The 10249-nt window shown below is 44.0% G+C and overlaps 1 long non-coding RNA gene across 1 annotated transcript; it reads left to right on the forward strand.

Annotated features, from left to right (window-relative positions):
• The first annotated feature begins 5313 nt into the window (after positions 1 to 5313).
• On the forward strand, positions 5314 to 5945 carry LOC123983627. The gene is made up of 2 exons (XR_006828242.1): positions 5314 to 5736; positions 5803 to 5945. It is a non-coding gene; the product is annotated as an uncharacterized LOC123983627 (long non-coding RNA).
• The last annotated feature ends 4304 nt before the right edge of the window (positions 5946 to 10249 follow it).

The following is a 10249-nucleotide window of genomic DNA, read 5'->3' on the forward strand; positions in this document are numbered from 1 at the left end:
AGACATCCAGGAAAATTAACCTGTGAAGTGTGTACAAAGCACAAGAACACAATTGTTGTATGGGTAAGGCAGCCCAGCACGACTTATAGGCTGGAGTCTGTCATCAGCTACGGGAACTCTGCAGTCCACAGGCAGGCAGTGGCCAAAGAAAAAATGCTTAGAGAAAGTAATAAGGAAATGCAGAGCAACATAAAGTATATCAATCGAATATGATGTCAGAAACAAAGAATGTTATTTTATCTAGGAAGAACACTAAATAAAGTCATGGTTTTCCAGGTGGACACGGAGCATAAAGCACTGGAGGGTTGTTTTAAGATCCTCTACGAGTGCTTAAAAGAAAAGTGGCCCCACCACACCAGTTATGAGCCTCTCCTCCATCTCTGCAGGAGGCTGGGTTGTAATTGTTTTTGATGGACTGAAAGTAAGTTGGTAATATCTAAATAATTTCAAAAGATGTACTGAATTCAAAAAGCAAAAAAAAAAGGCAAATTAAGAGCAATAATTATCATGTACTTTAAGGCTGGCTCCAACACCACCTATACCAGCAGTCACATCATAGATGAGATGCTGGACCTATTCGGCAAGATGCTCGATCACCAATTGGTGACAGAGGTCTCTAAGTCCCCAGCCTGAGGCATAATGGTGTTGAGACAACAGCTATCTCTGTGACCAAACAGTTGGGTCTTGTTGTGAGACAAGTAAAATGTTCAAATAAGATCAAAATTACTAATGGTGCTGCTAGAAATTGAGAGTGACAATAGTGTTACTTTGCTTTTGCTAGCTACCTAGGCCCAAATCAGACTGGAACTGTGGTAGTCAAGTGCAAGGTGCTGAATGTTTGCGAAGTCCAGGCTGGAGACACAGCGACCCAGAAACTATCCTAACCATTCTAACCAATTTGCCAAAAGTCACTCAATGTCATAGCGCCTCTTGCTGGCACCAGGAAATGGCATGTTATAACCTCAGGTTGGTCATATCAACTTCAAAACTGTTGCGGAAATCCCTTAACACACTGAGGAAGCCATGTTGTAAAACTTGTGAGTTTGCAGTTAACGGCGTGGCGGTGGCCAGGGAATTAGTCTGATCGACTTAAAATTTTCGCTGTGTAGTCTAAACCCATTGACGATTAAAACTTGTACAAATGGTTATTACCAGTCAGCGAGCGTGCCCGTGGCATGGCGTCCAAAATCGATGACTAGCCATGAAACAGGAAGTTGTTGTAACTTCAGTATACATGTTCACATCTGCACCAAACGTTTCATTTTTGATTGGAGTCCTGCCCTGAACACGTCTACAAGTCAATATTCACTCATAGTCATAGCGCCACCTGCTGGCAACAAGAAGTGACTACTTCTAGGCTGTTATGAACCACTTCTTGTAGGAAGAATTGGTGACAGGGGGTGAACTCAGCCTGCAGTTAGAACAGGGACTCAATGAGACCACGACTGTAATTTCATCAATTAAACTCAGGTTGATCAATTGAGGTTCAGATTAGGCTTGTGTCGTTTGGAGCAGCTATCGACAACTAAAGGGATGATCAGTGATTGAGTTTTCATGCAGTTCCCATTCATTGATTTATTTTTATTTATATTTGGCGACATGCCACGCACACAATATCAGCGTTGATAGCCACATACTATACTATTTAATATGAGTAAAATCATAATTTATTGTGAAGCTGCGCGCAGCGCATAGATTCGCTCAACACCTCCGCTTGCTCGCTCCCTCTCACAAACACATAGAAACGGAGTCGTGTGTGTAGAAAAACTAATGAAAAACTAATGCATTCAAGTTTACTCTGAAAAGTTAGTCTATCTATTTTCTTAACACAACGCTGTCAATGTCAGAGACCCACCTTGAAATAGATTATATGCAAGCATGTAAGGAGCCTAGCTAATAAGGATAGCTATGTTGACATTAGAATACAGCTGGATTGTTGAGGTTAGCACGCTGTGCATAGCTGCTAGCAAATATCGATTGCATTTTGAGAAGGAAAAGACATGTGGCTTCATTTTGATGCCTTTTTTTGTGCTTATGGAGATGAATATACAAGACTACAAAAAAAATTCTGGTCTACCAAACCCTTCTCTTCACACTCTAGGGGGTCGCGTGATAGAATCTCCTAACAGCCGTAAAACCCTAAACTTTGGAAGGACATATCTTCTAAACTAAACATATTTTAGCAAACACCAGCAAACAAGTGACAACAAGTGACGGTGTATGCTACTTCACTGGTGACAAATCTTAACCATTTGGGAATGCTTTGACAGAAAGAATTTAAGTTTATTGGGAGCCAAGAACTGTCAGAGGTGCTGAAACAGGTTTCCTCTTTTTTTTATTCTAAACAGGGGTTGAATTTGAATGTAGCACACAATTTAGAAGAAATAAAAACAGCTATTGTGGTGTTTTACAGGCGGTAATACTAATAATAATCCGCATTTTTAAGGGAGGAAGGGAGGGAGGGAGAGCGCACGGCTGCCTGTCAGCTCACCAGTGCTGGCTCCACGGCTATTTCTTTCCTTTTTTTCTTCAATTTCACACATCTTTTTAAAGTCACCCTTTAAATGGACTTGAACTATATGATGATATATGATGAAAGTATATAGCGCAATGTCGAACCATCTACGCAACGGCCACAGGGTGGCCAACCTAGAGGAGAGGCGTCTCCTTCTCAATCTGGCCATCAGAAGGGTCAATGTGAGGAATTGTGCCTGTTCGGTCTCTGGGTGCTCGTACAAGAGCACCCGACTGGACAGGCACCTCCTGGAAAGCCACCCAGAGCTGGCACCAGAGGAAGTGGAGGTGCAAATGGATGCTGTCAGTAGGTCAAATAGCCTGACATTGCTGGCCATCCTCAGGCCAACCAACCGCATGGCAACAGCCCAGGAGCAGAGCTCCAAACCAGACCGTGTAGTGCAGCAACAGGCACTGAGGAAAATGCAACAGACAGTTGGAACAGGAGCTTGGCGACCTCAGGCGCCAATATAAAAAGCTGCAGAAGACGGCCAGGAGATTGACCCAGAAACTGGTGAGTGAAACTCCATAGCTCGAGGCCAGAGTCCAAACATGCAGACAGCATGTGTCCAACTAAGTTGTATTTTTCTTTTTGTGTTATTGACAGCCTACATCCTGCTCCCACAAAAGACAGGAGGACAGCAGAGCAGAGGGCGAAGCAGGTCCAAGCCAGCCTGAGGCGGCAGGGGCTGCAGAGCCGGCAGGGGCGGTGTCGGCGGCGACTGCGGCAGCAGGGGCAATTGGCAGCTTCTGCAGGAGCGGTGTCAGGAGGTGTGGCAGCAGCAGCAGAGGAGGAGGAGAAGGAAGCTGATGAGGGTCCGAATCCTGTGACCAGCACTTCTGGTGCAGAGCTGGGAAAGTCAGTGATGAGGAAACTCTTCCAGGGGAGAGGCTGGACTCCTGGAATGAGAAACCTCATTTTCCCCAGCTCAATTGGTAAGTAACAAAGTAGCATGTGAGTGATCAAAGGTTTCCACATATACTCAGTTTTCTATGCGTGTCACAGACAAATTCCCCACCGACTATCAGAGGCACCATGGGGGAAGCTGCCCCTCCCAGAACCAGCTCAAAAATGCCTTTTTGAAAGCCAGCAGGGTAAAGTCATTCATTTTCTTCTTGAGCACGGGCACCTCAGAGCTCCACTCATAGAGGTTTTGAGACCAGCTGGACAAAATCATAAAGTAAGTGTGACTTTATTTGTCCTTGAGTTCTTGTTACGACAAGAGCCTGTGAACAGCGAGTGAGTGCAGGCCATTTGCAGATGGGTGGACACCCTCAACGAAATGTGGAAGAACATCACCACGGCCTACTTCTACCTGCAATGTCTACCAATTCTTAAAGTACTTTAAGGAGATCGTGCCACACCTCTGTGGCCTCCCCCAGGTGCAGATCACAGGGGTGAGCCTTGGCAAACATCAACAAGAAGGTGGTGTTGCACCAACTAAACGTTAAGGCGAAAAAGATGTTTAAGGTGATCTCCATGGAGACCCTAAAAATGTGCCAGGAGGGGGCCAAGACAAAAATTCCTGAGCTGCTGGGTGAGTGTGTCTCAGTGAACACTTGAGCCTCTCTCTCTCTCTCTCTCTCTGTGTGTGTGTCTCTGTCCAAGGTGCTGAAAAAACATTTGTCTTCTTTCCTCAGATGAACCAAAGGAGGACAACACCCAGCAGCTCAGGTACAAATTTTATGGTTACTTTTCCGCCTTTGAGGCCCGTATCTACGGTCACTGCCCAGGAGTCCTGACCAATACGAAGGTGGCAGAGGCAAGGCTGCCCGAAAAGACAGCAAAGGAGGGGGGTGAAGGTTTTGTGGTTTGCGTAAGTAGGACTTTTTGACTGATGAACGCTTGTCAAATGTTGGTCATTATCTATTTTTTTTTACTTTCTGCATACTTTTGAGAGGAGGGGGGGCCCGTGTGGACAGCCTGTTTCTGTTTGTCAGAATGGGACTGACAGAATCTGTCTGCCTGTCTTGTTTGTAAATGTGTCCACAGGTCAGTCACTTTGGTGCGGCACAGACTTTTTTCCTCCCAGAGGAATTCGGCTGGCTGGACCTTAGGGAGCAGTTCCACTCCCGAAACAATCTTGTGTTCTTCACAGTCGGTAAAGAGCCGGCGAAAAACCTCTACCGCTACATGCAAGCCCAACTAGACATTAGGACGGCTGTGTTGGCACACATGAATTCTTTACATTCAGTCGTATCACAGCAGCTCTGCAATCAAAACAAACTGCTGCCTTCGCTAACCTGTCCGTTTTCTCCCTCTCCTCTACTGTCTCCAGGCAAAGAAGCTCCATAGGGATGAGGTGCGCAAAAAGATCGGCACCTTTATGTGCCACAACACCACCACAGCCAACAGCTTTTACGGCTTCTATTTGGACGTGAAGCAGTCCAGCAAAATGCGACGCCATTTTGAGTCCATGTCAGCCACCCCTGCTGCTGTCTGCTGAGCCTCCACCTCTACAGGCCCCACTCACATCACCTCCTCCAGGAAGAGAGCCAGGCAGGAATCCCCCGACACAAATACAGAAGAGGATGGTTCCAGCCTAGAGCAAGAGCTGGAGGAGATGCACCAGAGGAAAGGCCTTTTCACACGGGAAGCGATTTACGCGCCTCGTAAATAATTTTCAATGAGAGGCGAGCGTGTAAGAAGAGAGCCACGGGCATTGCTACAGGCGTAGCGACAAGCGGGCGTGTTCCTGTGAAACTGTCGCGGTCATGCTCATCTCACGCACACGCCAGCCCCTGCCAAAGTTGAATAGACTTGAACTTTCTCTACGCGACGCGCAGCACAAAAAGAAGATGGATGAGAGACTGATCCTCGCCGTCTGTGACTTCCCTGAAATATAGCTATAACTGTTCACTGAACAGTTATGGGACATTAACAGGAGGGCGTTTGCATGACTAGATTTATCAGCTATATGAATATGAATAATATATATAATAATATAGACTATCAACTAACAGTACTTATAGTTTTACTTTAATCTAGGCTATGAAGGAATACAGTTGCTCACAGAAGCCGTTGCCGTGGTTACTATCTATAGAGCACCTTCCGTTTACTCGCGGAGTGCTTGTATCCTTGTCTGTTCACATGAGAAGTGCAGAGCGACCCCGCGGGCCCAAGCGACTATGCAGGCGGAGTGTCGCTAAGACCTGAAGACCGCAGGGTTGTACTCGGAAGAGGACGGAGCCCAAGGCCCACCTAAACTGCCCCAACAAAAGGTAAACAGGTCAGTTACCCCTGCTTAAAGACAGAATTACAACATGTCCCTTCTCTTTCCTCAACAGACCCCTGAGAAAGCAAGAAACCTGGAGCGGTATCAGAGACTTATTGTGAGCGGCAGCCCCATTTGCCTGCAGATGAAGGTCCGCCCAAAAGCTAACTGCCACAGCAAGGGCCAGGTTGCGAAATAATAAATAAGATAATGTTACACGTTTGGAATTTTTTAATCAAAAGATTTATTTTTTACACATTTATATAGTGTTTGAATTGAACAATGAATATTTTTTTATTAAATGATCAAAATCTGTGCTGTTTTTGTTTTCATGGAAAGATTTAGTTTATAAATATATAGTTTTTGAACTGAACAATGAAAACTTATTTGAGTTAACTTTTATTAATATAATGTTCCCAATTTTTGCTGTTTTTGTTTTGATTGAAATATTTTTTTACACATTTATATAATTAATTTGATTTTTTTAAAGAATTTATATTGTTTTAAATTTATTGATACTTTGTGCATTCAGTTCTTTTTTCATTCTGCATGTCTGCTCTGCTTAGTTTAGTTCTCTGTGAGTTTTGGTTATTTGGTCAGTTTGGTATCTGTTATATAGTCTGTTGGGTTTTGGGTGTCAGTCCTGTCTGTTGTCTTGTATCCAGTCTTCTTGGTGTGTGTTTGCATTTTGATTCAGTCTTGTCTGTTTGTGTCTTTTGGAGTTGGTCTATGTTGTTCTGTCTTCTGCTTGTACTGTGTGGTTGTTCTGGTCTGATCTGGCCTGTTGATATTTCGGTGCCTGCCTTAGTTCTTGTTCAATTCTGTTCCTGTCTGATGTATTAGTTTCCGTACCATCGTGTTTGGGTTCTGTCTGTCTGCTAAGTGTCAATTTATGTTCTCTGCCAGTTTCATTATTTAATAATTAATTCTACTTTAGTCTGTTCTGTCGTCATTATTCGGTTATTCGGTTTGCCTGTTTGTTCTGTTCTAGTTGGCCTCTGTGTTTTTGTTGTTTGATTCTTGTCCTTTTTCCAACCTGTTAGTCTCAGTCTGTTGTCCCTAGGTTTGTTTGTAGCCTATCTGAATTGTTGGTATTCAGTCTGTGTTTCCTGTCATGTATCTTAGGTTTAGCCCTGCATTTTAGTTATGTGTCTTAGTTAATGTCTTTGTATTTACTCCTAGTTCTATTTACATTATTTTGCCTTTGCCTGCTCTGTGTTCTGTTTAATCCCAGCTTCAGTCTGTGTTCCCTGTTGGTTGTAGTTTATTTGTGATCTGTCTGCTCGTGTCTGGATTAGTTTGTTATTTATATTATTCTGATCTGTTATGTCTTATTTTGATAATGTCTGTGTTTATTCTTCAGTAATCTGTATTCTGTAGTCTGTTACTCCAGAAGCCCTCTGCCTGCCTGTCTCTCTGTTTTCCCCTGCTGTCTCTCTGCCTGCCTGTCTCGTTAGTCCTGATCCCTCTCACCTGTGTTGCCTCCGCCAGCTCATTAGTCCCTGGTGTAGAAATGTTTGGTGTTTCTGTTCAGTCCCGGTCCTGTCACTGTAGCGTGTATATGCTTCGTTGTGTTGTCGTGTGATGAAATGATCTGCCTAATTCTAAGTTACCAGGCATTTTTGGTTTCTGCGAGTCACCAACCTGGAAGCCTGTGGATTAAAATCCCTGAACTGTATCTCGGCTCTAGTGTCTTCCGTTTGGGCTCTCTCTCCTGCTTTGCATTCACCAAGTCGTGACATAAATAGATTAGTTTAAATAAGTTCCCCCACTGTTTGCTGTTAACATGTTTGTTTTGAAAATAAATTACATAGTTCTGTTTTAATGACATGGGTCAACTGCTTTATTTTAAGTTACCTGAATAACTGGAAGGTTTCTGACATTTGACTCGACATTTGGACTTTGCTGGGGGCCTCCAGGAACCATGACCAAGTTTCCAGAAGTCTCCACATATATCAGGACAGGCTTTCATTGCTGCAGTGAGCCTCCAGCTGTTGTTCAGGTACCCACAAATGTGGGTTTTGACATTTGGCACAGTTTAACATTTGACTTGACAATTGGAATCAATGACCTCTCCATTGTAAGTGATGGCAAATGTCAGAAAATAAGGAATTAAGCATTTTCTGACAAATGGAAACACCTTCAACGATTCATTGATTCAATTTGTCAGAATAGACCTTATGATCCTGGGGGCCTCCAGGAACCATGAACAGATTTACAGTCTCCACATATACCAGGACAGGCTGTCCATGCAGTGTAGACATCCATGAAAATGACCTTCCCCGTGACTGCAGCCATCCATGCCCAAGAATAGGTTCTCCTGGCTGGGGAGACATCCAGGTGAAGGACCCCCTACAGCAGCCTCCAATGCCCCAGAAAAGGGCATGTGTGGGGCCACGAAGCTAATTCTGACAATCTGGAACCTTTTTGACAGTTTTCTGACACATCGCTTGATGACTGGGAAAAATCCCGACAGGGGTCACCATTTTTGACATTTCGGATGAGCCTCTTTAGGGGGACTCGCATTTGTCAACAATGTTCCCTTGTGTCATCGCAAATGTCAAATGTTCCTCAGGCCAAACACTTCGAAAAATCGTAGCTCTGAAACCGTTGGGGCCTGGGCCGGGATTTTCAGATTTTTAGGGCTCCCCCTCTGGCCAGGAAGGGTTTGACAAACCGCGGCCCTTTTTTCCCTTACCCCCCATTATTAAGGGTTTCCCGGTGTAGAGGCGCTCCTAATGGGGAGTAGAAAAAGGGAGAGGGGGCTACAGAGAGGAGTCATAACTGTCATCATTGAGATCAAAATAAGTAAATGCAAATGTTCTGTACTTGTATAGCGCCTTTCTAGTCTTTTCGACCACTCAAAGTGCTTTCACACCACATCTCCATTCACCAGTCATACACTGAGCCTAAGTGCTCAAACGGAAAGTAACATTCACACTCACTCATACACTGGCGGAAAAGTCGCCAGGGGCAATTCAGGGTTCACTTCGGCACGCAACCAGGGGAAGCCGGGGATTGAACCGCTTACCTTCCGATTAACGGCCAAAGTACAATTCCATATTATACCGTTGGTATATTGTTAATATTACTTATACTTACTATTTTCATTGTAATTTAATATAGCCTAGTTTACCACTAGTATAATATTATTTCAGTGGGTTGTTTTCATTTATTAAATCCTTGTGCAAGAACAGTCTATAGCTAATGCTTGACATAGGCCTACTGCCACCGGCTTTACCAGAGGAGAAAGTAGCAAACACTTTAAATACGGCCAGCATGTTTTTATTTGATTTTATAAAGGTTAAAAATACAGGAGATTTCCAGGGAAACATTTAATGGGAGGATACCGAGTGAGAACGGAAAAATACGGGAGAATCCCGGGCAAAACGGGAGGGTTGACATGAGGAGTGGGGTAATGTGAGGCTATATCCACACTACTAGGTTTTTTAAAACCGTTTTATAATGAATACAAATCTTCTCCATCCACAGCAGCGTTTTAGCTGCATATCAGAGATGATCATCTATATTAAAAGGACTGAAAACAAGCATCTAGTGGCCATTAACGTACACTGGGCATACCCGTGCCGGTGTAAACATGAAGCAGATGGTCTACTCCGCAGTTGCTTAAGATTTGGCAGATTTGGGAGTCCAAAGAGAGTGGCAGAAAACTGGGAGTCCTCGCAAAGTAAATACAGCAACATGCATGACTGCATTTCCTGTTAAAGAAGATAAACCAACATGAAGACCAGAGAGCTGTCTATGGGAGAAAAGCAAGCCACTGTCAAGCTGAGAAAAGAAGGAAAATCAAGCAGAGCCATTGGACAAACATTGGGCATAGCAAGCACAACAATTTAGAATGTCCTGAAAAGGAAAGAAACTACTGGTGTACTGAGCAACAGATGTCCAACAGGAAGGCCAAGGAAAACAACAGTAGTTGATGACAGAAATATGGTGAGAGCTGTGAAGAAAACCCCCAAAACATCAGGAAGTGACATCAGCAAAGACCTCCACAGTGCAGGGTGAAGGTATCACAATCCACTGTTGGAAGAAGACTCAGAGAGCAGAAATATAGAGGCCACACCACAAGATGCAAACCATTCATCAGCAGGAAGAATCGGAAGGCCAGATTGAAATTTGCAAAGAAGTACAGAGATGAGCCGCAATAGTTCTGGAACACGATCTTATGGACTGATGAGACCAAGATTAATCTCTAGCGTAGTGATGGAAAGGCCAAAGTGTGGAGAAAGAAAGGAACTGCTTATGATCCGAAGCATACAAGCTCATCTGTGAAGCATGGTGGAGGTAATGTCATGGCTTGGGCGTGCATGGCTGCTTCTGGAACAGGCTCATTAATATTTATTGATGATGTAACTGATGATGGTAGCAGCAGAATGAATTCAGAAGTGGACAGAAACATTTTGTCTGCCAATTTACAGAGAAATGCATTGAAACTAATGGGGAGGAAGTTTATCATGCAGCAGGACAATGAGCCAAAGCACACTGCCAACAAAACAAAG

The sequence above is a fragment of the Micropterus dolomieu genome, linkage group LG14 (assembly GCF_021292245.1).
Source record: "Micropterus dolomieu isolate WLL.071019.BEF.003 ecotype Adirondacks linkage group LG14, ASM2129224v1, whole genome shotgun sequence".
Lineage (NCBI taxonomy): Eukaryota > Metazoa > Chordata > Actinopteri > Centrarchiformes > Centrarchidae > Micropterus > Micropterus dolomieu.